The sequence below is a fragment of the Pseudopipra pipra genome, chromosome Z, assembly GCF_036250125.1.
Source record: "Pseudopipra pipra isolate bDixPip1 chromosome Z, bDixPip1.hap1, whole genome shotgun sequence".
Classification (NCBI taxonomy): Eukaryota; Metazoa; Chordata; class Aves; order Passeriformes; family Pipridae; genus Pseudopipra; species Pseudopipra pipra.
In genome coordinates, this window is record NC_087581.1 from 59,666,249 (window position 1) to 59,693,126 (window position 26,878).

Consider the following 26,878-nt stretch of genomic DNA (forward strand, 5'->3'; position numbering starts at 1 on the left):
TTTTGCTACTGCATTTTTTCCTTTTGTGACATAATGAATCATAAAAACATGAGCAAAGACTTTTTCAAAAAATGTAATACATTTCAGCCAAGAACTGCCAGTCAAAAGTAAAAGAAATCAAGACAGTTTGCAAGTTGAAAGTTGCTTGGGCAACCCCTTCAAAATTCAGATTAGTTCAATGTGCAGGAGCAAAATAAATGGAGGAAAGCCATCAGATGAGAGAGGATCCAAAGGTCTGATTCTGAAAGGAATTTTGTACCTTAGAAAGATGTACTGAGTCACACATTCTTCTGTTGAGTTCTGTTGGGTAGATGAATGCTTATTTTTTTAGACAAAACCAGGAGTTTTATTAGCAGCATGACACCTGGGAAGATATATTTCTGTGTTTACTTCCTAAAGTGCCTCTAGCCTATAAATCAGGACTGGTTGGTCAGACCTGTAGGCAAGAAAATACAAAAATTATACTCATCTCAAGTATGAGTTACAGAATCACAGAATCAACTAGGTTGGAAAAGACCTGTAAGATCATTGAATCGAACCTTTAAACAAACACCATCCCGTCAACTGGACTACAGCACTAAGCGCTATGTCCAGTTGTTTCTTGAACACTTCCAATGATGGTGACTCCACTGCCATCTTGGACAGTCCATTCCAATGCTTAACAACCCCTTCTGTGAAGAAATTCCTCCTAAAGTCAAACTTGAACCTCCCCTGGTCCAGGTTGAGGCTATTTCTTCTCATCCTGTCACTCGTTGCCTGGAAGGAGAGATCGACAATCTCCTTTCACATAGTTGTGGAGAGCGATAAGGTCAACCCTGAGCTTCAATTTCTCCAGGATGAACACCCTCAGCAACTCCTCATAGGACTTTGAGCTCCAGATCCTTCACCAGCTCCATTGCCCTTCTCTGGACACACTCCAGCACCTAAATGTCCTTTGTGTAGTGAGGGGCCCAGAACTGGACACAGGACTCAAGGTATGGTCTCACCAGTGCTGAGTGTACAGGAGGACAATCACAGCCCTGGACATGCTGCCCACACTATTTTTGTTACAGGCCAGAGTCTCCTCGGCCTTCTTGGCCACCCGGGTGCACTACTGGCCCATGTTCATATGGCTGTCAACTAGCACTCCAAGATACTTTTCTGCCAAGCAGCTTTCCAGCCACTCTTCCCTCAGCCTGTAGTGCCGCAGGGGTTGTTGTCATGCTAGGGCAGGATCCAGCACTTGCCCTTGTTGAACTTCATTCAGTGGGCCTCAGCCCATCAATCCAGCCCATCCAGATCCCTCAGCAGAGCCTTGCTACCGTCCAGCAGATCAACACTCCTGCTCAGCTTAGAGTCATCTGTGAACTTGCTGAGAGTGCACTCAATCCCCTCATCCAAATGGTCAGTAAAGACATTAAACAGAACTGGCCCCAATACTGAGCCTTGGGAAACACCACTAGTGCCCAGCTGCCAACTGGATGTGGCACCATGCACCAACACTGGGTGGCCCTGGGCCCAGCCATCCAGCCAGTTCTTAACCCAGCCAGGGCACCTGTCCAAGCCATGGCCAGACAGCTTTTCTAGGAGTATGCTATAGGAGACAGTGTCAGAGGCTTTGCTGAAGCCCAGGTAGACCACATCCACAGCCTTCCCCTCATCCACCAAGTGGGTCACTGGTAATAAAGGAGATCAGGTTGGTGAGGTAAGGCCTGCCTTTAATAAACCCATCATGGCTGGGCCTGCTCTCCTGGTTGTCCTATATGCTGCGTGATTACACTAAAGATGACATTTTCCACAACCTTGCTGGATACTAAGGACAGGCTGAGACCCCTGCAGTTCCATGGATCCTTCTTCCAGACCTTCTTGTGGATGAGCGCAACATTGGCTAACCTCCAGTCATCTGGGACCTTTCTGGTTAGCCAGGATTGATGCTAAATAATGGTGAGTGTCTTGGTGAGCTCTTCCACTAGTTTCCTCAGCACCCTTGGATGAATCCCACCTGGTTCCATAGACTTGTGAGTTTCTAGGTGATCCTCCTCCTGGATTATAAAGGAGCTATTCTATTCCCTTTTCCTGTCTACCAGCTCAGGGGGCCAATTGCCCTGAGGATAACAGGTCTTACTGCTAAAGACTGAAGCAAAGAAGGCATTAAGTACCTCAGCCTTTTCCTCATCCTTGGTGACAATATTCCCCACGATGTCCAGTAAAGGATGGAGATTTTCCTTCACCATCCTCTTGTTGATGTGTTTATGAAAACATGTTTTATTATCTTTCACGGCAGTGGCCAGGTTGAGTTCTAGGTGAGCTTTCACCCTTCTAGTTTTCTCTCTACATGATCTAACTACATCCTTGTACTCTTCCTGAGTTTTCTGCCCCTTCTTCCAAAAGTCAAAAACCCTCCTTTTTTTCCCTGAGTTCCTGCGTGAGTTCCCCATTCAGCCAGGCTGGTCTTCTTCCCTGATGGCTCCTCTTTTGGCACATAGAGGGCTCCTGGGCCTTTCAGATTTCCTTCTTAAAGTACGTCAAGCCTTCCTGGACCCCTTTGTCATCAAGGACTATTTTCTAAGGGGCTCTCTGAACCAGTAGGCCCCTGAACCAGGGGCTCTCTGAATAAGCCAAAGTCTGCCCTCCAGAAGTCTGAGGTAGAGGTTTTGTTGACCCCCTCCCTTACTTCACCAAGAATCAAAACCTCTATCATTTCATGGTCACAGTACCCCAGATGGCCTCCTACCACCACATCTCCCACCAGCCCTTATCTGTTTGTAAACAGCAGGTCTAATGGGGCCCAGCTCTGGTAGGCTCGTTGGCCAGCTGTGTCAGGAAGATCTCTTCCACACACTCCAGGAATCTCCTAGATCACCTCCTCTCCCTTGTGTTGAGTTTCTATCAAGTGTTGAGCTTCTAGCAAGTTAAAGTCTCTCTCCCACAAGAGCAAGCCTTAGTAATCATGAAACATCAGTCAGACACTTGCAGAATGCTTCATCTGCACCTTCATCCTGGTTGAGTGGTGTATAACATACTCCCACAGAGATATCTGCCTTACTAGCCTTCCCCCAATTTCTACCCGTTGGCACTCAACCTTATCATCACTGCCCTTGTGCTGTATACAGTGAAAACTCTCACTAACGTACAGAACCACCCCACCACCTCTGCTTCCTCACTTGTTCCTCCTGAAGAGCTTATAACCATCCATTACAGCACTCTGGTCATGGGAGTCATCCCACCATATTTCCATGATGGCAACTACATCACAGCTTTCCTGCTGTACAATGGCTTCTCATGTGTGTTACCCATATCGTGTGCATTGGTGTAGATGCATTTCAGCTGGGAAATGTGAGTATTTTTCCAATAATATTTCAACATTGAAAAGTCACAGTTTATCTTGAATTCAACATACCACAATACCTAACAGACTGGGGACTCAGATGCAGGGACAGATCGATAGAGAATTACAAAAACTCTTAAACATAAATCCGTTTCTAATAAACCCAGTTCACTCAAGAAAATAGTACTTTGGGTTATTTGTAGAAGAGAATGAAAGATTTGTCCAGAAGGGAATGAAAGGGCAAGCAGATTATAACCTATGCCAACATCAGCTCTTTGGAGATATGGATACATGATTCCTGTCCACACTCTAAGGACTATTGATGCACCTTAAATTAAATTGACAGAGGAAGTGTCTTTGTCTGTAATAAATCAAGACATTTATGCAGCTTTCCATTCCAAGACACCTTCATGGTTCTTTCTTACCTATTTCACTTGATGACCTAATCCTACCAAAAGAGTCAGAGCCCTTCACAATCCATGATTTTAATTCTTAATTTACTTGCATGACTGTGCTGTAATACCATAGTTCCATTCTGAACTGGAATGAAATTCTGTTCTGTAGAGAGTGAAATCAGACTGCAAATACAAGATCAATATTTCAGGGACTTCCTATTTTGAGGCACAAAAAAGAGATTTCAGGGCTCACAGGCCTTTTTACAACCTTTGCCTTCAGGCAGAAAATCCCTAGTAGTTACACGTTCAATTTCTAAAACTACTTTGCAGCCGACAATAAGCATTTCTCCAAGAGTCAACTGCTAACACATTCAGATAAGCACAGCTAACAAGAATATCTCTAGAAAAAAGCCTTGTCATTGCCAGCAAAGGTTACATTTGCGGTGTCTATTGCAAACCAAGGCAATCTTGTTCTTGCTCAAATGCTGGGTAGAAACAAGCTTGATCTGTCTCAGTGCAGGCTGAAGAAAAAAAAAAGGCAAATGTCTGCATTCTTAGATGTCAAGCTCAAAGTAATCAGTAAAATATCCTGCTGATATGTAGGAGCTTTTAGTGGATCTAATTTAGTACTATATTAGCACTTTACCTATTCCTACCCTCAGCACTTTTGACTACTGTGGATCTCTTGCCTAAAGAAAATTCAGGGAGAAAAAGAAACTCCGAGGCAATTTAGTTTTGGAAGTGAGATAAGGAAAGGGTTTTAATTTGTGCCTCTGATGCATGAGATTACAGGATGTGTGCCTCACCCCCCCTCCCCGTGTACAGTTGTTACAATTTATAATACTGTCCAATCCCAGATGTTTCCACCTTGTGGCTTTTGCCCTGATCCACCCCCATCCCGCCCCCTGAGAATTGGGGCTGGGGGTTTTTTGGGACCACTTCTTCATCATCTTCATCTTCTTCGGGGTACAGGGGGCACACGTTCACCCAGTTCTTGACTGTACCCTTGCGGTTTAGGCCAAGGTACAAGTGTTCTCTAAACAAAATGGGCCTACTTTGACAAGAAACTAAACATTTTCTAATGGAATTCAGGGGATATTGATATGGGGTAATAGGGGTTGAGGAATGTGTAAACTACTGTGCTAAAGGGTGAGGGATACAGCTACTTCTAAAATCTACAAAATAAAAATTAGAAAAATCAAAAAACTAGATGGACCTTAAGGCATCAGATCCCAGGAGACCATCAGTCTCTGCTGAGCGTCCAACCGCTGTTCAGTTAAAGTTAAGTGATGATCTGGGCCTCCATCATCACATATTCCCACAAAATATATATACTTTATTCTAAAGAAAGAATAAAATACATTTTAATATTCTTCTGTACAATAGAAAAATCAGTTCCTAATAGGTAGCTTTAAAAAGAAGAGGTTAGCAAAGAGATTAAGATCAAAGGGAAGAAAGAATCATAGTTTCCAATATCCCTTCACCATCCACCCCCAGTATAGACAATTTCTTCAGGTCATTCTTGAAAAGAGGATTGGATATGGGTAGGATTCAGGAACTTTCTGTCTCACCCCTATGACACAGACATTTTTCTTCCTGTAGTGAGGTCCAAAGCTACAGAGCTAGTTCCAGATGGATAAAAAGAATCTATATCTGTTTCTTTACATACCAGATATACCAAGGGGGAAATGGTGGTTACTAAAAAGTGAAAATCCTTAGTTTACAAATAAAAGTACATTCTTTGCCTTTTGAACTTCACTAAAATATCACTGCAAAAGAGATGAAGAATTGTGAAGCAAATTTCAGGTGATCACCTTTACCCAGCCAGTCATCCTTTCCTTGTCGTGGTTCTCATGGCTGGAAGACTTTTATATCAATTCCGTTCAATTCTTAAAATATTCAGTACTTCAATCAATTAAAGTTTTCAAATATAGTATATGAGCTAAAATTAAAGTTGTGTGAAGCACTTAAATGATGCTGTGCAGAGTGGCTACCTTACAGAAGCTACAAAGGAATCATAAGGAACTTTCCAGTAGCACTTGGCAAAAACAAGATGTGCAAGAATAGAAGAAACAGAAAATATAGTCCTAGTAAATAACAGAAGAATTAGATACATTAATTATTATGACCACACTTAATATTATATAACTATTTCAACATCAAGTTAAAAAAATAAGATATCATGCAAAAAAAGTGCCTACCTCACATATTTGCATTATAGTCAGTCACATTCCTAGATGCCAACCAGGCTAATGTAGAGACCTGTATATACCAGAAACACTGAGTTATCAGGATCCCACTGCCTCCTAATTGTCCAAACAGTGATCAATAACAATTTCTTCTAACCACATATACTAAATATCAGGAGAATGAAAAATCTTATGATGGATCATTAAATATCAATAATTTTCTCTTATAAATACTCAGATACTCATTTGGGGTAAAAAAGCTTATGCTCCAGGCCAGACATTTTTAAATCCAGGTTAGTAAATCTACTCAGGAAATAGTCAGGTAATTTCTACTTCAGAAACTTATTACTCTATCTAAAATAAAATGTTTTTTTTTGAAAATGTTCAACTGTGAGTGAGTTTCCATTGGAACAACTTAATTCAAAGTGACATTTCAGTCCAGCAAAAGAGTCAGGCTTCTCAAGAAAGGAATAGTCTTGCTATCGACACCTTTTCCAAAAGTTTTTTCATGCATTTCTAACTGTGCTGTTGAATATATAGTTGATGAATTTGACATTTCTCTCTCTCTCACTCTCTTTCTTACTTCCACCTCTTTTCATTTCTCAAACTTCAGTTTCCTCGGTTGCACAGATTTTATAACCATTTCATATTAAAATACGTGGAAAGAGCGTAAAGATATCTTTTAACACTGGTACATGCACTCAGAAAATGTGATACTTTTAGCAATACTTATTATTGCTAATTATTATTATTAATGTGACACTTTTACCAAAACACAGCAATCTGATTAGATTTAGAAGAATGTTTTTGTGAAAACATTCTGCCTTGTCAATTCATTAATCAGTTTTCTTTAAGAGAAGAATTTTTTGATGACGGAAGAGTTTATTCAGTTTCAAATCCATGGATGAATTTGATGGAAGAATAGAAAACACAGTTTACAAGACAGAGTGATAACATGTTCACACAACCACTCAGCAGTAGGAAGTTTTAAAAAAAATATAACAAGCGTTTAGTAAAACTGGGCAAATTCAAGTTATTCCAACAACATCTGAAAAAAAACCTTTTCTGAAGGGAAAACAGTGGGAAAACACAGGGAACTTCCTATAAAAAAGGCAGCCTTTCTCTTGTTTTTAATAGCTCAACAATATTTGCATTGAAACTTAGACACCATTATTCTGAAGCAAAAAAAAGAATATATCACAGCCTCTTCAGAAGACTTACTGTTAGTCAACAGTTGTTGCCACTGTTACAAGAGGGCCAGATTTTTCAGAATGCAGCTGCTTGGATACGGTTTGATAAATGCACCTAGGAAATCATATTCTTTCACTCTCTGACAGCAGTGTGGATTTTTCCATGAAACAGACGTGTGATACCTTGTGCTATGAAGGCAGACTCATCTGCTAGCAAGAGGATCTATTTCAGTACTGCAGCCTGTTGAATCACATTAGAGTTGCTTAGTTGTTCTAAGCTGTGGGCAAGTAGTTTCTTGCTCCAGCAAGACAGAGTTTGAAAGTAAAAAACCCATTTAACATTGTGTAGGAAGAAAAATATATCTTTCACAGCTCCTTGAGAGTGGAACACCCAGTATTGCATTCCAAACAGTGTGTTTGCTTAACTCTGTTCTCACCACATCACAAATTATTAACTTCTAACTTCTGAATTAGAGAAAAAAATACAGAAATAACCCTGTTCCTAACAGTACTTTGTTATGGAAAACACTCAGTTGTACTTCCTTTACGCAATATAAAGAACAAGAAAATATTAATTTGTGGCTGCTTTTCTAGTCCTCAGGTCCTTTCAAAATCCTCATTAAATAAATCTGTCCCTTGAAAACAAGCTTTCCATGCTGTAGAGGTGCCCCAGAAATTGCTACTGTTAAAAAAAATACTTAAGTATTACTATATACTCATTTAGAGAAGATCACAGATATTCCTACAAAAATCTTATGTACATAACCTGTTTAAGATAACAAAAGTGGGGAGACTAAAAAAAGAAATAAAAATCTTGCTTCCACATTTCACACATGGAAATAATACTTGCTAATGTCATAACAGTATTTCAAAAAGTGGTCATTGAAAACACTGGAAAAAAAAAAAAAGCTCAGGAATTATAGCAATAGAGGTCTCAGAGATAAAACTTCAGGAAGAGTGGTAAGCAGAGACATAAGGAATTTTTAACAAATAACATTTATACTTTCAATAATATTACTGAGTACAGACAAAAACATATCTTTCAAAATGGACTAAAATGTTAAAAACAAACAGAGAATGTAAGTCCAGAGACTAAGTTAAAAGCACACAGGAAAAAAAATGCTTACTGTAGGGTTCCTAATAGTTCAGCAAAAAAAAATAATTGTTAGAAGGGCTGTTTTTAGTGGGAGGATTACTAAATTTAGGAGACACATGAAAAGCTAGGAGGTTTTGTGTGTTAAAACTCCCTCACTTAAGATTACTTTTCCACTCTGCTGTATTAAATTAACACTTGTATTGCACTGACTTCAGAAAAAAACTTCAAAGAACAGAAAACCTCAAAGATCAAAGACTATCATTTCCCAAGTTTACAAGCTACTTCCAAAAATGTGTACCTAGCAAGTTTCAAAAGACTGGTGACAAAATATTTGCACAAAGCCATATTTAATTAAACAGCCAAAGACTGTAATCACCTAATTATATCACTAACCTTAGTCTTGCACTGATTCATTGGAAAGGGACTCAGGCAGCAGCCAATAGGGAGTTACTGGCTGTGTCCTGAGAAATGTGAACACTTACTCCATTATTTGTTTCTCTTAGCAAGTTAATTTGTAGAGATCAATCACTGCACAAAGTACTTGTTAGCTAGCAAAACCACATGCTCCTAAATAGTCACAGCTGCACTTACATCTAAAAGAACGTTCATGTATTTAAAGATTTCATCAGCTGGCTCTTAGAGACATATGAATCTCATTTGTTTCGGTTCACTTTAAGTTCAGTGATCTCTGTTTTATTCATTTTCTCCCAAGTCTGTTTTGAATTTCAGATATGAACAGCTCAAATGGTCTATCCCTCCATCCTGTGTGACTTCATCCTATTCTGCCTTGAATTAATCCTCTTACCTTCATATATGCAGTCTGATCATGACTACATTCTGTATCCATATGACTCTTGGCCTGCTTTTGCTCTGTTGCTATAAGGCTCTGTGAATTCCAGGAAAATCAAGGTCAAGTTAAACTGCATATTTTGGACTGTTTTACTAAAAATCATCTAAGTTCTTTTTGCTTTGTCTTCACAATATCTACCACAAAAGTTCTGATCCACATGAATGGATGCTAAGCACTCAGCATCTATGCTCTTTGAGGTTTATAGTTCAGATTACATTCGTTCTGATCCCCTGAACCCTGAACAAAACTTTGATTATACAGTGATTTCTACAACCAGGCCTCTTGGTGGCAGAGGTCACAGCAAAAATTTTGCACAGCTACTGAATTGCACACAAGGGAAGCAGCCTCTTCATTAATGTTGCAGATCTAGCTGTGAGGTAGCTCACAAATGCACGTTCTATAGAAAATCAGTCAACGACCTATCTTATCCTCACAAAATACTTTTCAGGAATGTATATCAGTTACTCTGTAACCTCAGTGAAAGCTCATCTGAACTCTTCATTCAAAGATGGGGCTTTTTTAACATATGTAGCACATTAAATTGAAATTTCAACATTGCTATTAAAATAGTTTCTCTGATGTTTCCAAACTATACTTTTTTTAGTTTTAATTTAATGATAAATTGTCAATTTTCAAATTGCCACAATTTCTTAGTACAGATAATAACCCTTTCCATACTTCATCTCTGCAGCCAAGTATGAACCATACTGGTGGTGGGCGCTTTTTTCTCAAAAGATTTTGATTACTTCTCAAAGTAGAAGCCCCCTAACATAGGCTTTTGTAGGGTTGGTTGAACAAAATTATCCAAGCTGCTCACAAAAGAAAAATGTTGTAGTCATTCCAGACTGCATTACCAGCAGCGTGAAACACAGAGCTCTGGTTTGTTTTTGAGCCTGCAGCACAGCTGTCATAAGAAGCCTGACTAAGTATTCACCAGTCAGTTGTCAGGAGAAGTCAGCCATTTGTTCAAGGTACCTGATACCCTGAGAAAATGAAAGTAATGAAAATAAACTAAGTGTGCATTTCTGATAGGCTTTTTATGACTCAAGGTCAGAGAACTTCTCCATCTCCATACAAGGCAGACAGAAGAAGAAAAATTCAAATTCAAATGGTAATTTAGAACTTGAATTTCCCAGACTCTAATCAAGGCCTTTCAAATGGAAAATTGGCTTACTGTGTTGGTTGCAATTGGAATTATGTACACTCTCTCCCATACTGCTAAACCTAAAATTGAGGAGCATGGGTGGGGTAATGAAGATCCTTCATTCCTTACTGCCAGTGTGACAAACTGCTATGAGGTAGCCTGAGTGAAAGGGAATTTTGACACTGTCACTCAAAAGAATAATGTGTATTAGAGGAAGAGCTAACTTACTAAGCAAACATATCCATGCTGAAATGGTAGTGTAGTTTAACTGAGCCTACACAAAACCAACTTGGAAAATAGGAGACAGCAGAGAGATTGGTGCAATTTGGGATATAGAGCTATTCTGAGAAGGCAGGAGTGAACTGTTTGATAGCTGGGCTTTCTAAAGGGATCTTAGGAACATGCCATGAATCAGCACATAGGTTTTTTCCTTACAGTCAATAGAATTTGTTATTTTCTAGAATACATGTAAAATGACATGTACCTGTAGGACAGCTATTCTAACATTAATAAAACAAAAATCTGTGGGAAAGAGTAATACTAAACCTATGGAGAGAAGAACTTGTGTTTAAAGGCTACTAGCAGAAACACCAAATTTTAAGTTTGTGCAATCATAATGGAAATTATCTAACTATTATCTAACTATTCAAAGTGATTTAGGAAACCAGAAAGTCTGTGTAGGGTATAATGTAGACCTACAAGAATCACAGTTTAAAAGTATTATCTTCTTATGTAAGAAGATATAGCCACTACCTTCTTTGGTAGAAACTGATTTTTTTGGTTTGAGTGTGAGTATTCTCATTTCTGACAACTTCTAACAATAATCGTCATCTTTTCTCTATTCCCCATGCCTACACTTTTTTTTTTTTCCCAAATATTATTAGCTGTTGTAAATGTGACTACAGGTTAGAGAAAGGAAAAGCATTAAAAAGAATGAAGAACTCATACAGGTTTTTGCGAACACAGTCTACAAGTGTTCTCTGGAAAATCTGTTCCTAATTTGTTACTAAAAATACATGGTTTATTCTCTATGTGGAGACATTGCACCAGCTTACGATCATCAAAATCAGCTTTCATCTTTTCATATTTGTGACGGAAGTTCTGAGAAAAGTGTAAGACATTATTTGCCCTCCCACTCATATCCCAAGTTGTTTGCTTTACATCTGAGGGCACTGGAGTTAGGCACGTAGCTCCAGGCCACAGAGTTAAAGTATATTATTGTGTCCTTAACAACGGACTGCATGAGAGAACCGTTGAATCAAGAGTGCAACTTCCTAGCAACCAGAAAGCAGTTAATGATTTCCAGTCAATTAAACATAGCACACTTATTACTCTGTTATGTTGGTATGGAAAATATTCAGTAACTATTTCCTTGCTATGAAAGGAACACATGAACTAACTTTTATACTGTGCTCACACACAAACATACCACATTTTGTTCCTCATAGAAGCTACAGAGTGCTAAGTCATTTTTCTCACATTTGTTTTCGGTTTTCTTGGAACAAAGTGCAGACTACTAGCATTGCAAACACATGTTTTTAATACAGTAAGCAGCCTGGAAAACATCAGCTAGGAGAAAAGAAGAAAAAAAGAAATCCTTGAGAAGCTGTAGTTAAATTCCTTTAAATACTTTGACCAAATAGAGTTATTGCAAAATGTAGAGGTGTTTTTCTTGCCTGCTTCATCAAAATGATTTTTTCTACTACTAAAAAAAAATTATAGGAGCCAAAACCCTATGTTTGAGTTTTATACCCTTGGGTAGAGGGAGGGAAAGAAAACAGGAGTCTTGAAGGGAGGGTAGGAAATAGATGCATGCTTGCAAAATTTATTGTGAGAAGGATGTGAACAAGCTGGAAACTGAAATATCTTGGAAATGAAAAAAGGTGGATTTATCTAACAAAACACTCAAAAAGCTGTTTTTTAGATGGTACTATAGCAAATATACTCAAAATAAACCATATAAACCTCTAATTTGGCCTGAATCACTCAAGTATGCATACACTTGGGCAACAGAATTCCTCTTGCAGAGAATTACTGTTCGTATAAAAATGCTGGAAATTAACATATCCTGCTTTTCTTCAATAGAAACATGTTTTAGCAGGACTCTGAAAACATCTGAATGATACTGAGATGATCTGATATAATAGCTTGGGGTGTTGTTTCTTCATGGACTGTGAGACAAGCATAGGATAAGTGCTTGTGGATTCTTTAATATAATAAAAAGTTCATTATAAATTGATCATCATACTTGATGATTTCTGCAAATATTAATTGCGTGAATTATCTGCTGAAACATTTTGCTATGAGCTGCACGTTACCAACACACATTTTCACACAGGCCTATCTGCTTGATTGACGTCACTACAGTTTTAACCCAAGAAAGGTAATAGCCTGAAATAACATTAACAGTTCTCTACTGCTAACCAAGAAAAGGCGTACTCTGAACCTCTGCTCTCCTCCTCATTAATGTGCCTTCAACTAGTTGTGAAGGAATCATCTGCTGAAACAAGTGTTCGCCCTGCCTGTTTGTTTAGTACTGGGCTTTCACGCTGAACGTGCCAGCAGGTTTGCCAACTATGGCCATACCTGAAGGCAGAATGAGTCCTCGGATCTAGAGAACTAATTGTTAGTTCATTCCATGCTATTCATAAAACTGTTATATCTTTAATAAAAAAAAAAACCAAAAAAACAAACAAACAAACAAAAACAAACAAAAACAAAACAAAACAAAACAAAACAAAACTATTTGCCAGAAACCATTAGTCAAGTTTCACAAAATGGGCAAATGCAATTTTCATCTAGCTATAGACGAAATTTCATCTATTTCAAGTCAACAATGTCAAGCATAGCAACTTATTTATTTGCTTATCAAGAAACATCTTTCAGATTTGGTTCAAAACCAGGAGAAAAAGCAACCTCTATTTTAAATTACAATGATACAGAAATACCAGAATGAGAAAATTCAGAAACTGAAGGAGAAGGAGTGAAGGAAATCAAAATCTAAAGGAGCATGCTCCAAAGACTAATACACTACACATAATAAAAATACCCTTAATACATGGTGAGAGGTCCAGAGGCATCTTTGCCTTTTGGCTTTGACTTTTCAGGCTTTCTATTTAAACACAAACCCCAAAGGTGCCAATGTTATTTTGTACTGCCTTTGGCTACTAACATATTCTAAAACACTCTTTTTATTGTCCTCCACATTTCTGGCATCTTCAACTACCACTGAGCTTTGGCCACAAGACTTTTCTCCCTGCAGTGGCAGGCAGTATCTCTGTATTCCTCCCATGTCACCTGACCTTGCTTCCACTGTACATATATCTTCTTTTTTTTGCCTTACCTCCAAAATAAGATCCCTGTTCAGCCAAGCCAGCCTTCTGGCTCACCTTCTTGCGTTCCAACATTTTGTAGTTGCCTGCTTCTGTGCCCTTAGGAGGTGGTAGCTAAAAAATGACCAGTACTGATGGATCCTAGCACCTTCAAAAGCTTTTTCTCAGTGGACCTTTCTCACTAGTTCCCTGAGCGGCCTGAAGTCTGCTTTCCTCATGTCCAGGGCTGAAGTTTTGCTGTTACTTTTCCTCCTCTCAACAGAGGTTTTAAACTTGATTACTTTGTGGTTGCTGTGGCCAAGACAGCCACCAACCTCCACTTACCTCACAAGACCCTCACTGTTAACAAGGAGCAAATCAAGGAGGGCACCTTTACTAGTTGTCTCCCTTAGTACCTGTACGATGAGGTTATAATCCAGGTGTTTTAGGAATCTTCTGGACCTATTTGTGTCAGCTCTGTGATGCTCCCAGTTAACAACTGGCACGTTGAAGTACCTCATAAGTGTAGGAGGCGTGTCAAGGTGGCACAGAGGATGTGCCCAGGTACAGAGCCCAAGGAGCATGCCCCAGAGTTAGTAAACTGGTTGGTTAAGAAAGTCACATAGTATGTAAGGATAAAAGGGCGCGCGAGTTTGAATAAATTCTCTTTGTCCACAACACCACACGAGGAGCATCTTTCATTCCTTGTTATACAAGGGTCCCATGCTACACATAAGGACAAGGTGGTTGATGTAGAGATATCCCTTAGTTCCTAAAAGAATAATTCATCACTGTTGTCATCCCTGCTGGATGGCTTTAGTAGATTCCCACAGTGACATCCACTTTGTTGGCCCCTTAATCCTTACCCAGAGGCTATTAACTGTGCCATTGCCAACTGTGAGCTCCATACATTCCAGCCCCTCTACTACATACAATATCACCCTCCTACCTCACCTGCCCTTCTTGTCCCTCCTGAAGAGCCTGTAATCATCCAACACAGCACACCAGTCACAGGACTCATCCCACAGGTTTCATCCATGCCAGTGATGTCGAATCTCTTGGACAGGGCCAAAGATCTGAGCTCCTCTTGCTCATTCCTCCTTTTGGATGTGTTGGTGTAGAAACATTTCGGATGTAGTTCATTGTATCCGACACTGAACGGAACAAATTGAGGGATCCCACTAGAGTTCAGTTCCTCAAGTTTTGGTGTTTATCACTGGCAAGCCTGTTCTGGAATTTGATTCTAATAAACATTTTTAGTTTTAATTGTTAGTCTCAACTTACTAGAAGCCACAATAGAAATTACATATTATTAATGTTCAGAAGAATACCTTCTTCCATGGATGTAGCACACCATCCAAAATAAGGAAACACTGCAAAGAACAGTTATCTAATTTCTGCCAAAATACTATCAGTAACATGTTTTTTGTTCTTGCAAGTAAAGTTAAAGCAGTGCTATAATTAAAAATCACAGGTCTGACACTAGAACATAAACGAACTATACTGCCTCAGGTAAGCCACTCTGATTTATATCATTAAGGAATATGTGTTCCCAGCCCTGACTTATACAACTGCACCCATCAAAATTTCACAGAAAAAAATTTCCTTGCTTTAGAATGCAGAGTTGGTTTGTGGAGAGTGCAGTCAGGATACCCCACTGAACAAGAAAAAAAAGTAACTGCTTATTTGTGTCAAATTTCTTTACCCAAGTGAAAAATTCATTGTCCTGGCTGAAAATGAAGTCCTGATTTATTTTCATACAGCAGAAGTAATTATTTCTATGACAGTTTCTTTGACTTTCAAGGCATAGTGTGAGGCTTTATATAATTTAAGAAAAATATGACCTGAAATTTTTCAGAAACTTGCTTTGTAAGTAAGCTCATACAAAATATTTTTTATCAGACTGCTTTATGATTTATACTAGTTTACAGTTCATGATTATTTACTATCCTGTCTTTTTCCAATCTAAGCTATCTCATTAAAACAAAGGAAAAAATCAACTAGTTTTCCCATTACCCATATTGTGCATACAATACTCAGTGGGTGATGGATGTGGTTTTAAAAGAGCTTTTATTCCCAAACAGAACAAAATTTTGAATTGATTATTTAAAAGCTAATGTATTTCTTTTTCCTACAACTCACCTGAATTACTTCATGATTCACAAAATTTTCCCTTTGTAATGAAAATTTATTATTTATGTAGCCACGTACACAATACAAACACACCATAGTATTGTAGCACAGCATTGCAAGTAAAGTAGTAATTGTAATCGTCTCACCAAACACGCAGCTTTAAAATGTTGCTATGCATTACATTTAATTACTAGATCTTTCTCCTTCGTACTTTCTTACTAATTTCTACATGGTAAGTTTGAGTTCAGTCAAAATATTTAAAAATTCCATTATGCTGCCAGTACAAAACTGTAGAACTCCTATTAAATATTAATAACTGAATAATTATGTTTTATCAATATAAACACAAAAAAAAATTACTTAGGCACCATGACATATTGCCATTCCGTTTTCTATAACAAACAAAATTTACAAGTCATTTCCACACAACCTATGTGTACTAGTGTACTAGCTCTACTTTGTGTACTAGTTTAGTTCAGAGATGAATGAAATCACGCAGTAGAAAATCAAGTAGAATTTAGTCTCTCCTTGAAGAGACAAACAATGAAGAAATACTAGTCATGTTATCCTCCCATTTCATTTGCCAATAATCAGGCTTTTATTTAAATTACATCACTCACACATCTTTCCTTATGTTAATCTTAACATTAAATTGTGGCCTTACTAATATATTATTATAAGTTAATCAGGCATTACAAACACTAATAGCAATTAGCTGGGTTTTTTTCCCCTGGGCACAATTCTAGGTAAACATGTTTGAAATTGGTAAATGGATGTTATTAAAAATGAAAGCATAAATAAAGATCAAAATATCTTTTGTACACAAGCAGGAGTATGCTGCTGAACGGAAGGAAATAAAAATAAACAGGGTCATCATCTTTGAAGAACATTAAAGCACAAAAGTGCTTCAGTGGTTTAAAGGGGTTCTTGAGTTGTTTAAATGGGTTCAGATTCAGAGGTGATTTATGCTGCAATATTGTGTTTATAGTGATCAAACTATTTCTTTTTTCAGTTTAACTATCTGGTCTTGCTCTTGTACACTTTTGGTGTTGAGTTGCACATAAATTCAGTTTTGGTAATGCTTTAGGTTGAAACCCACAGAATAAGTAGTAGCCTGAACACCAAGATGCCTAAATCAAAAAAACACCCAGATCTCAGACATGGCAAACCCCATATTTCTTATTCATCGTCATCAAGAGGTCTGGAACCCATGAAAAGCAGCATCTCCATCAGGATCTGGGCTGAGACAACCACAAGGGAAACACTAAGGGAAGGGAGAGCTGCATCTGAAATGTCCCCTTTGTAGCTCCTCAGTACTCTCTTTTTCTAGTTACCTTCAAGAACCCATTGCCAATAGAACAACAAAAACCCAGAAGAGCTGATATATTAAGCCTTAGATAAAAGGAATATGCCCCCAAATGAGTGCTTGGCTTATCTTCCAGATCACAGTCAAGCTTTAGTCTCACCTCCAGATCTTCAAGCAGGAAAGAAGAGTAGATTACAACAAGGTTTAATAAATGTCTACTAAAAGTCTTGCTGCTTCTATGGTAAGTCATATTATCAAGCAAAATGGAGAAAAAATAGTTGCTGCGTACAGGTCTTAATTTTTAATGTAGTTTCCTAGAGTAATATCATTCAGCATATTTTTATCCATTGCTTGTTTCTTTCTGTTCGAGATTTCTGCTGAACAAATTCATTCATCCCTTAACTACTATAAAATTATTACACAGTTTCTGTTGGCTCTACAATTCTTCACTGCTATGGTTTACTTCTATATTTCTGAAGTTGTATCTTTTTCTCCAGAGCTTATGAGTTAAAGACATTGCTGGATCACTTTTTGGGGGAACTCAGGACCTCTTTCTGGATGCATGATGTAGATGATCATAGCAAACCTACTTGCAAAGAAATTCACAGAATCATAGAATATTCTGAGTTGGAAAGGAGCCACAAGATAATTGAGTCCAATTCTTAAGTGAATAGCCCATATGGGCACCCACAACCTTGGTGTTATTAGTGCCATGCTGCAGTGCCCAGACATGACATAAATTTACTCCATATTAGTGATGCACTGGAAAAAAATATTCAAATTTATTTAAGTGTTTATATTTTCACATTCATATGGCTGTTGAAAAGTTTCCACATCCATATTTTTAAAATAATTAAAGCTGTCTTTATGGATACGGTGTAACAACAAAGAGTTCAGAGCGAAACACAATGACTTTTCTAGTGCAAACAAATTAGTTCTCAGTATTGTGAAAAAAAATCCCAGAAGACATATGATGTTATGGCAATTGCAACAAGAAATTCCAAGACCATGAAGTAGTATTTATACTATTCTGGTAACCAAGCTCAGATTCACTTCTTCTAACATAGCTCTGAGGTTAGGGAAACCAACATGATACCTTTGCCATGAAAGGATACTGCAAGGTTAATATAATCCAAATGTTGGAAATGTAAGATATTTTCACTGTAGCAATATCCTGTCTTTCACTGTGTTATTTTTAGCCTGTCCTAAAACATGACATGATAGATAAAGGAAATTACTATTTTTATGGCCAGATCTTGTGTGCGAAGATAAGGCGTGATGAATTAACAGCTGCAAAAGTAGTAAAGGGCCTTTGTCTAATCTTTTTTAAATATATATATATTAAATATATAATGAAGCTGTTCTGATCTTTAAAAAAACCCCCTTTTTTTCCCCCAATGTAAAAAATGCATCTATTTCCTAAAAAAAATAGTAAATTTAATTTTAAAGCCTGACTAAACCTCCATTTTTGTGTAAGACAAAAAACATCATGCAAATCAAATTATTTTCTTCTTTAATGCTAAATATAGTTTGAACTTGGCAAAGAAAACAATCTTGGTTAAAATTGCACATAATCAAACAAAGTAATAGATTGCTATAAAATGTTATAGCTATTTCAATGTTTGTTTTCTTTCTGTATTTTGAAGTTTTGTGTTTAAATTCATATTTTAAATTCTTTTTAGTACACAACAAACAACCAGAGAATACAGTAGTATTGTCTTGCTCACTGCCAGTCAGATTCACATAAAACAAAAACATCCAGAAAGCAATAACGTTCCGTTGCCATCAGTGAACATACAGCACACTAACTTGCATTGATTTAATCACACAAAAAACTGCAACGTGCATCCGTGACACCTTTTATGACTATGAATAAATTTCATTCAAACAACTTTAGTTAGTTCCTCCATTCTCCATTCTTCATTAACATGTTTTGTTTTCACTTGCATATTTTGTCAGACTTTAACAGCTACTCTTAAAATGTTTCAGTGCTAGGAAATGACACTTGTTCAGATGAATGTGAAAGAATTTTATTATAAAGCACAAAAAGGCTGGATTAACATAAGAATGTATATCTACGTGACCCTCAGACTAATGTTTTCTAATACCTGATCATATGACTTTGTGGTTAAAAGATTCTTTTTTATGTGTCTTATTTTGAGTGAACTAAGGAGGAAGATCTTGTAACAGCCAAAAATCTAATAATGTTATACTGTATTTCCACAGGAACTTCAATAGAGTTTGAAATGTTCAAAATCACAGTAAGCCTTAAATTTCTCTGAATTCTGGCTTTCCAGACATTTGAGAAGGGAAGGGCAAAGGGAGAGAACAACACAGCTCCTGCAGCACTTCCACACCTTCAAGAAAGGAGTCCAAACTTCAGATTCCAAGAGGATTATCATTGTAAACTTCAGTTAGATGATAAAAACACAGCTACTTTCAGTAAACTGTAGAGGAGAAAGAAAAGGAGCAATGCAAGGAATTTTCAGAATGCAGGTTCTAACTTTGCAAATGACATAAAGATTGCCCCTTACCTGCTCACCTATAAGCAAATAAAAGATGCACTTGAACAATGTAAATAAGCAAACCTCTTCAAAATATTTTGGGAGGAATAAGTTATCAATGTATTTTGCATACTTTTTGGGTACTGAATCAACACCTGATTTTAAAAGAACTTCCTCCAAGTTGCATATAAATGAATCAAACACATGGCAGTCAAATGCATTTCCTGTACCAAGGCTGCCTTTCTAAATTCCCATCCTCATGAAAACATGAAAGAACTCTCCCACATTTATACCCCATTATCTGTATACAGAAAGCATGCAGAAATGTACATATGGAATTAATTTACACAGAAGTGTTGAATGGGCACAAACGAAAGGTCAAAAATGCCCTTTTCAAAGTTCAGATGGGGGAAAAAAGGAAAAAGACAACTGAAGACAATAAAAACTTAATTTTTAAATGAACAGAGTATGTCATGTCCAATGCACTCCTTTATTAAAATTTTTATTTTTGATCAATTTTTTACCACAGATTTGAATATGATAGTGCAGTGGAAATATATAAGACCTATAACCATTTGGGTTTACAGAGGAGATGATGAGCACCATTAAAGGAGTTTTTGCGCATGTGGATGCTTTTTTAAACATGTGTTTTTCATGTCTTTTCATTTGACTGTTTGATGTTCCATCAGATCTGACAAATGGTTGAACTAAAGTTCTGAGCTGTTGCAAATGATGGAAGTTCAAAAGAATCCAGAACTAATCAGAACTGCATTAAAACAGACACTTGCAAACTGAGGAAAAAAATACTTTTATTTTTCAAGTGCTCACTCACTCCCATGTAAAACATCAACTCATTAAAGAACAAATCTCCTAGCTAACGACGGAAACAGGTGTAACATTTACTACATGCGTACCTTAGCGATATACTGAGGAAAATAGCAGCAAAGTTAACCTCCTATTAGAAACACTTAAAATGTCAGTGAATTGATACCAATGCTGTACAATGCAGTTCCAGTCTAAATTGCTTCATCAACAATAAACATTGTCTCAATTTTCCTCCCAGTAAAGTGAGAAAAGTCATAAGTGAATGTTCATTTATCCCAAGGCAGCTGTACAAGAGCCACTAATCTAGTGAATACAATAAATAAATTTATTGCTGTGTAAAGCAAACACACTCCCAGTGGAAGATATCAAAGGTATCCTTTGGACACCTTCAGCTCCAACTACATACAGACCACCATGAATATTTTACATTTCCTTTGTGCTGAGCATTATGTTTTTTATTAGTATCTCCACTATGTTCATCTGTACTAGGCTGGCATTAAGTCAACATAAGCCTAATAAATGTAGATCCTGACATAAACGAGAATGTCACAGAGCTGATTGAATTAAAATGTCTAAGTCAGGTAAAAAACGAACAAACAAATCCAAATGTGTGAGAAATTATGCATACTGATCAGGTTTTTTTTCAATTTGTACCGGTTTATAACATGTATATATACATATATAACACCTTATTTCTTAGCCAGATTCATCAACACTGTAAGTTACACCAATGGTGTTAGGCTTTTTGGTTGTTTTTAAATAGAGCACCTCAATGGGTTTTACTTCAACAATATCATGCTATCATCAAAACGCAAATTTTGAGTCAGCTCTGAACTCAAATTTCGTGTTATGGTGGAACTATGACAAAAACTTTCTATCTCAATTCCTGAATTCATCTTGAAAAACTGAAATCTGCCCTCAACCCTCTCAACTCATTCTTCATTTATAAAAAATATGTTTTTGTATGGTTCTATACCTAAGGTTGAAGGAGATCAAGAGTTAAAGCAGAACTTTGAGCTCCAAATTCTCTTTTAATGTGGAAGCTAGCAACAAATGCTGGACAAAGTGATGGACAAAAAAAAAGATGAAAATCACACAATAAGTAGGGAATTCATTGTATGACTTTCTGAAACTTGTCATATTCTGCCAAACTGTGTTTTGTAGTTTGAATTGCTTTGCAAACTTCCCCTTTTGTTCTTTCTTTAAATGATTAGCCATTTTCAAGTGAAATTGAGAAGCCTAAAGCCTGAAGGTATTCAATTTTTTACCTTTAAGGTGAGGTATAAATTTATTTCAATCACTTTAAAAATAAAATTCCAATCTATCTCTGCACAAATATATTTTAATACAAGTATGTAAAAGTTTTTAGATGTTACCTTGTAGGGAAATTAAAACTAAAAGAGTGACATTAATGCTATGCAAAGAATAGTTCAGAGCAATGAGCTGATGCATTATGGATTGGAGTCCCTAAGGTTAATTCCACTATCCCTAGAGTAGTCACCAAAGAGAGATTAATGAGGTTGAACACATTCTTAATTTAAGTAACTACTCTTGACCTATTGTCTTCTGCTGGAATATAGGTTTGTAGTGGCATTTTGGAGAATGACTCCATCACAACAATAATTTAAAAAAAAAAAACCAACCAAAAACCAAATCTTGACAAGATCACAGATAATATTTTACTGCCGTCAAGGCCCAAATATAAATATTGTCCTTCACTACTTGGAAGAACTACAAGCAGTAATGGCAAAGAGAAACTTATTTTCTTGAAATTTATAATTCATTTTCATGAACAATTACATTTTGAATGATTTGGGGTCTGAATTTCTTCTTTGAGCACTAAGTGAGGGAAGAACAATGTGGTTCAGTTACTTTTACAAGCCTATTTGCTGGAAAACTTTCATACCAAAAAGGTCTTTCCCATTGGGTTTTACAGCATGTCAAGTTCATAGGCATAGTAGATTATAACCTGAAATGAGATCAGAAAAATATAAGGAGATGAAAAGCAGAACACTAATCAGTGGAGAAAATACAATTCCATTTTGGTAGACTTTTCTCTCTTCCCTCTCTGTCCCTTCCCACTCTTGTTTTCCATGAATAATTCTCCTTCTGGTTATCATTCACAGACACATCAAGTTCAAGACAGAATACTGGCATTTCTCAGAAAGGTTTGTTATTACAAATATTAAACCAGAACAGCTGTGTTGACTTGGAATTCCTCTTTAACCAGCAAAATTCACAGAATCTTACAATGCACTGTTGCTTACTTAACAGTTTAAAAAAACCCCACATTTCTCTAGTCAAACACACAGTTTTTAAGTTGTCGACATTTTTATTGATTGGAAAAAATCTACGGGCACTAAGGGAAAACAAAACACACTCATATATCCATATTTCATCTTAGTTGCCATTTCTGGTATTTTGTTATTGAGAAGTTCTGATGTACTTTGAACAATAGACCTGTGATGTCGGCAAGTCCTTTTGGGCTTGGGTAACATTTGCTTTTTCCTTTGAGCTAAGAAAAGAGGGATAAACTCCGAAAAGAAATAATTCCTATAGGGAAACATATGTTTCAGATTATACAAAGGAAGGTTTAATTTATTTATTTTAAGAGGCTCCTAAAAGCTGGAGTTCCATCTGTAGCAAGCAAATCTCCTTATCAATTCCTGACTTTCTCAAGATCTTGTAGAATTAGAAGACATTCAAGGGAAGACTTCATCGAGTGCAACAAAAGCAATAGAAACTGTAGGCGCTCTGTTGAAGAGGGAAGAAATGTCTTACCCTTTCAAGAAAGATCAAACACCACCTGTATTAGGAATGAAAACAAAAAAGATGTAGAAAAAGAGGAAATCATATAAATAGATCAAATAATATTGTGTCAACCCCCTATCTAATTATCCTCCCAGTACTGCAAGAAAATTGCAAAGCAGGAGTGTTCTTATGGAGTTTCCATAAAAAGTACTTTCCGCTTGTGGATCAGACTGTCCTTTTGCATTTTGCACAATACAATAAGTACATCCATGAGAACACATTTACTTGCCCTCATTTTCTCTCCCTTCGCTCAAGCATCAATTTCCTCTTACACTTCTTTTGCCATCAGGGAGTGAAAAAACGACTTTTATCTAGAGCTGACTGCATTTTCTTCCTCAACATTTCTTTCTGAATGACTGCTTATATCCTTAAAGGTCCACGTGATACCTGGTACTAAATAATTAAAGGAAAAAATACGGATATTGGTTTGTAATTTGCATTAAAATTGTTGCATATTTTCAGTTAATCAATAGTAGTAGTTTGGCAAAAGATAAAGAATTCCACTGGTTATGTATGGTTTAATTCTTGGGTTTACTTGTTAAAATTATTTTATTACATAATTTATGCTCTGATGTATATTACGCTCTCATATAATATAGAAATATGTATATGTATATATGAGATATGTAAATTGTGTTCTAATATATAAATTATTAATAATATTTTTTTCAGCATTGAAATTTGGTGCATCATTTTATCTTTATATATTAAGAGGTGTTTGGCAAATGTATTTTTGTTCTCTGAGGATTTGTGTTGTCAGAAAAAGATTTTTTCCTTGATGGCCTAAGGTTTCACCCAACTGATTCTCAATATTTTCAGGTTAAGAAAAGAATCTTGTCATAAGCTATGATACCAGCAGTACTTTAAAAATTGCTGGTTTTGCATAACAGATTCAGATTTCTTAGCAACCCCCTGACATTAGAGAAAAAACAATTCCCAAGCTTGAACACCTTTATCATCTGTGTTCCTGCAAGACAATGAAATATGTCCTGCCAGTGTTGAGAAATGTAGACAATGAAAGCAAAGTTACATTTTGACAGGCAGGTATTTTACATTAAAGAGATGAATTTTTCACAATCTCTGTTTTCACAAGATCCCATTTAAGACAGAGGATTTCTGTCCCCTGATTTTATGTTGTTATGACAGAAAGGCAGCAAGACCAGGAGATTAAGACTGTACAGGTGAAACAGAGTATCTTACTCTCAAGGGACCTCAGGGTGGAAGGAAGACATTGCCTCAGGCAAGGTATCCAAACAGCACGTCAGTGTGGATCTCACAATACCATGTTGAAGGGAAATGAAGCCATTTGAGAAAACCCAAAGCCACTTGCCTTCAGCACATAACGGAAATGACCCTGCATCTCCCATCTCCTGAGATTACAACTTCCTCACCAATATAAGGACAATTTGGTGAGAGAGAAGCACAACAAACCAGATAGACCCATTTCATGTTATACAACACCTAGTCTGTAATGCCAGCAGGATGTTGGCATGAATGCCATGCTGCTACATGCTGACAAGAGCAACTCTCACCTGGGCACATGCACAGGGCCAGAAGCACTGTGTCAATGGAAATTTACATTGGAAAAAACTGGCAGTTACAAGGCTTGGCTCTACCAAACTAGCTGCTTTGAGAAATAAATAGCTAGGCATAAGCAATGTTTCAAGTTAATGTTTCTTAGAAATATTTTTTGATACACAACCCTTTTCTTGGTCTAGTCCTAAGGACACAGGAAGCTTCTGGAGGAGCAAAGACATTAAGCCAGTGTAGCATCCTTACACCCTCTCACTTTATATGAGCAGAGACAGTAGATTACTACTTTTGTACCAGAAATAATATTTTCAGGTAAACCAAAGCCCTAAGAACACCCTGGACCATGGCTGGTGAATCTTAAGCCAAGAGGTTTCCAACAAATAACTTGAAACAAAATCAATAGGCATGAACATATCTTGTACAATCCTACTTATTTTATATGTAAGTTACTTTGTTCAAGCACAACTCGTATGACTGACTTCTGTGTTTTGATCAAGCCAATAATCTGGAATCTGTTTTTCACTGCACCTGCAATTCCTCCTCCAGACTGTCCCTGATGTCTATTCAGAATTCCATATGATAGAAAACAACCTTACTTTCAAACTTCAACTTGAAACTTTCAGGACATTTATGGGGAAAGCAGTGCAACCACATTTCTTTCCCATTTCACAGCAAGTTTATTTTGAAATCTGAACACATCTTCATGAAAAATTGTTTCCAGAGGCCCAGTTCTACGTGATTTTGATTATAACACCTCTGCTATTCTTGTGTCCACAAGATTGAATGCAATGTTCAGATTTCAAAAAGCACACAAGTCAACCACAGGAAAGATGAAGCTGTATTTAGCAGATAAAACCAAAACAAATGGGAGGCCAGATTAGATTACTGCCTGTCAGCAGACCTTATGAGGCAATTGGCTGGCAGCTTTGGTAATGCTAACTACAAACAGCTTGCAATACCAAACCATTACATATATTCCCTGCCAAGACTGGCTGTCAGCTGTATGACTGGCCTTTTTCCTGCCAAAATAGTTGACATTCTCTCCTCATTTATTAGTGAGCACCCTGCACTTGCTGACACGGTAAGTCAACCTACTGAATCAGGATGTCTGGATTATAAATAGCATAGGATGTATAATGTTTTCATTAAGTCCCAAAATAATATTGGTTTTTTTCCAATATTCAGACTATCGTGTTTGTAGGCTAGTGGATATGTATGTACTGGAAACCATTTTTTCTGCATCTTCCTTTCTAATTGATAAAAATAGCATTATGTGGTCATTTCTTATTTTTTGCTAGTCAGGCTCACCTTCACAGAAGTACAGAAATACATTTAAAAAAAAAATCAAATGCATTCCATTTCCAGCAAGAATGGTCAGCAGATTAGAAAAAGTAATTATCTTGCCATAGTTTCTGGAAAGTACATCTAGTTCCAGTACAAGAAACTGTGATAGAGTAACCTCAAATGCAACTATCTAACTATTTCTTTCACTGCCGCCTTCTCATTGCAGCCTGTGAGTCCTTGACATCCACAGTCTATTTTATCTCAAAAACGTGGTGGGACAATACAGAAAACAAGGGTTTTAAGATAAGTATTTATGGAATTAATAGAGGAGTTTTCAGCAATCTGCCCCTAGAAAACAACAGACTCTTGACAGCTTTCCTTTGGTTAACCACTTAATGCTTTTTTAGGCCTTTTAAGACTTTACTGTGAGCACCAGAATCAAAATAATATTCAACCTATCCAAACAACTGTGTGTTATGGTTTCACATTCCAGATTGTGAGTCAATTCCCATCTGACTGTGCAATGTTCTTGGCAGACTTTGATTTACCCCAAAAAATTTACTTTACTTTCTGAATGCAGATTTCTACAGGCCTTCTGGGCAGCATGAACCCAGGCAATTCCTGTTTGTGATTAAAAGCTGCAGCCTCCCCTTCCTCTCACTAAACTCTGTATAAAAAGTTACGATAAGTCAAAGCTAGAAAATGACACAATGATTTTTGTCATTTAATATATAAAATAGACTATATGCATAAATTGCTTCACTAACACAGAGCAGCCAGTATCAAACCACTTGAAATTTAAATTACATAGAAAATGGACAACCACAGTATAGTCAGTTGGATGTGTCAGTTGTCTTTACTTCAGAGTAGTTAGAAAACAGAATAAAATGTAGTTTTATTTCTAAAAAAAAAAGATTGGAAAAAACAAAATTGAAGGAAATAATTTGATCTAAATAATGTTAACAAAAAAAAATTAATTTTCCATTTTTTTAATTGTGGC

General features: G+C 37.0%; 1 long non-coding RNA gene across 1 annotated transcript; it reads left to right on the forward strand.

Annotated features, from left to right (window-relative positions):
- Positions 1 to 1,398: 1,398 nt before the first annotated feature.
- Positions 1,399 to 19,892, forward strand: LOC135407361 (uncharacterized). Its single transcript, XR_010426840.1, has 2 exons — positions 1,399 to 1,923; positions 19,219 to 19,892. It is a non-coding gene; the product is annotated as an uncharacterized LOC135407361 (long non-coding RNA).
- The last annotated feature ends 6,986 nt before the right edge of the window (positions 19,893 to 26,878 follow it).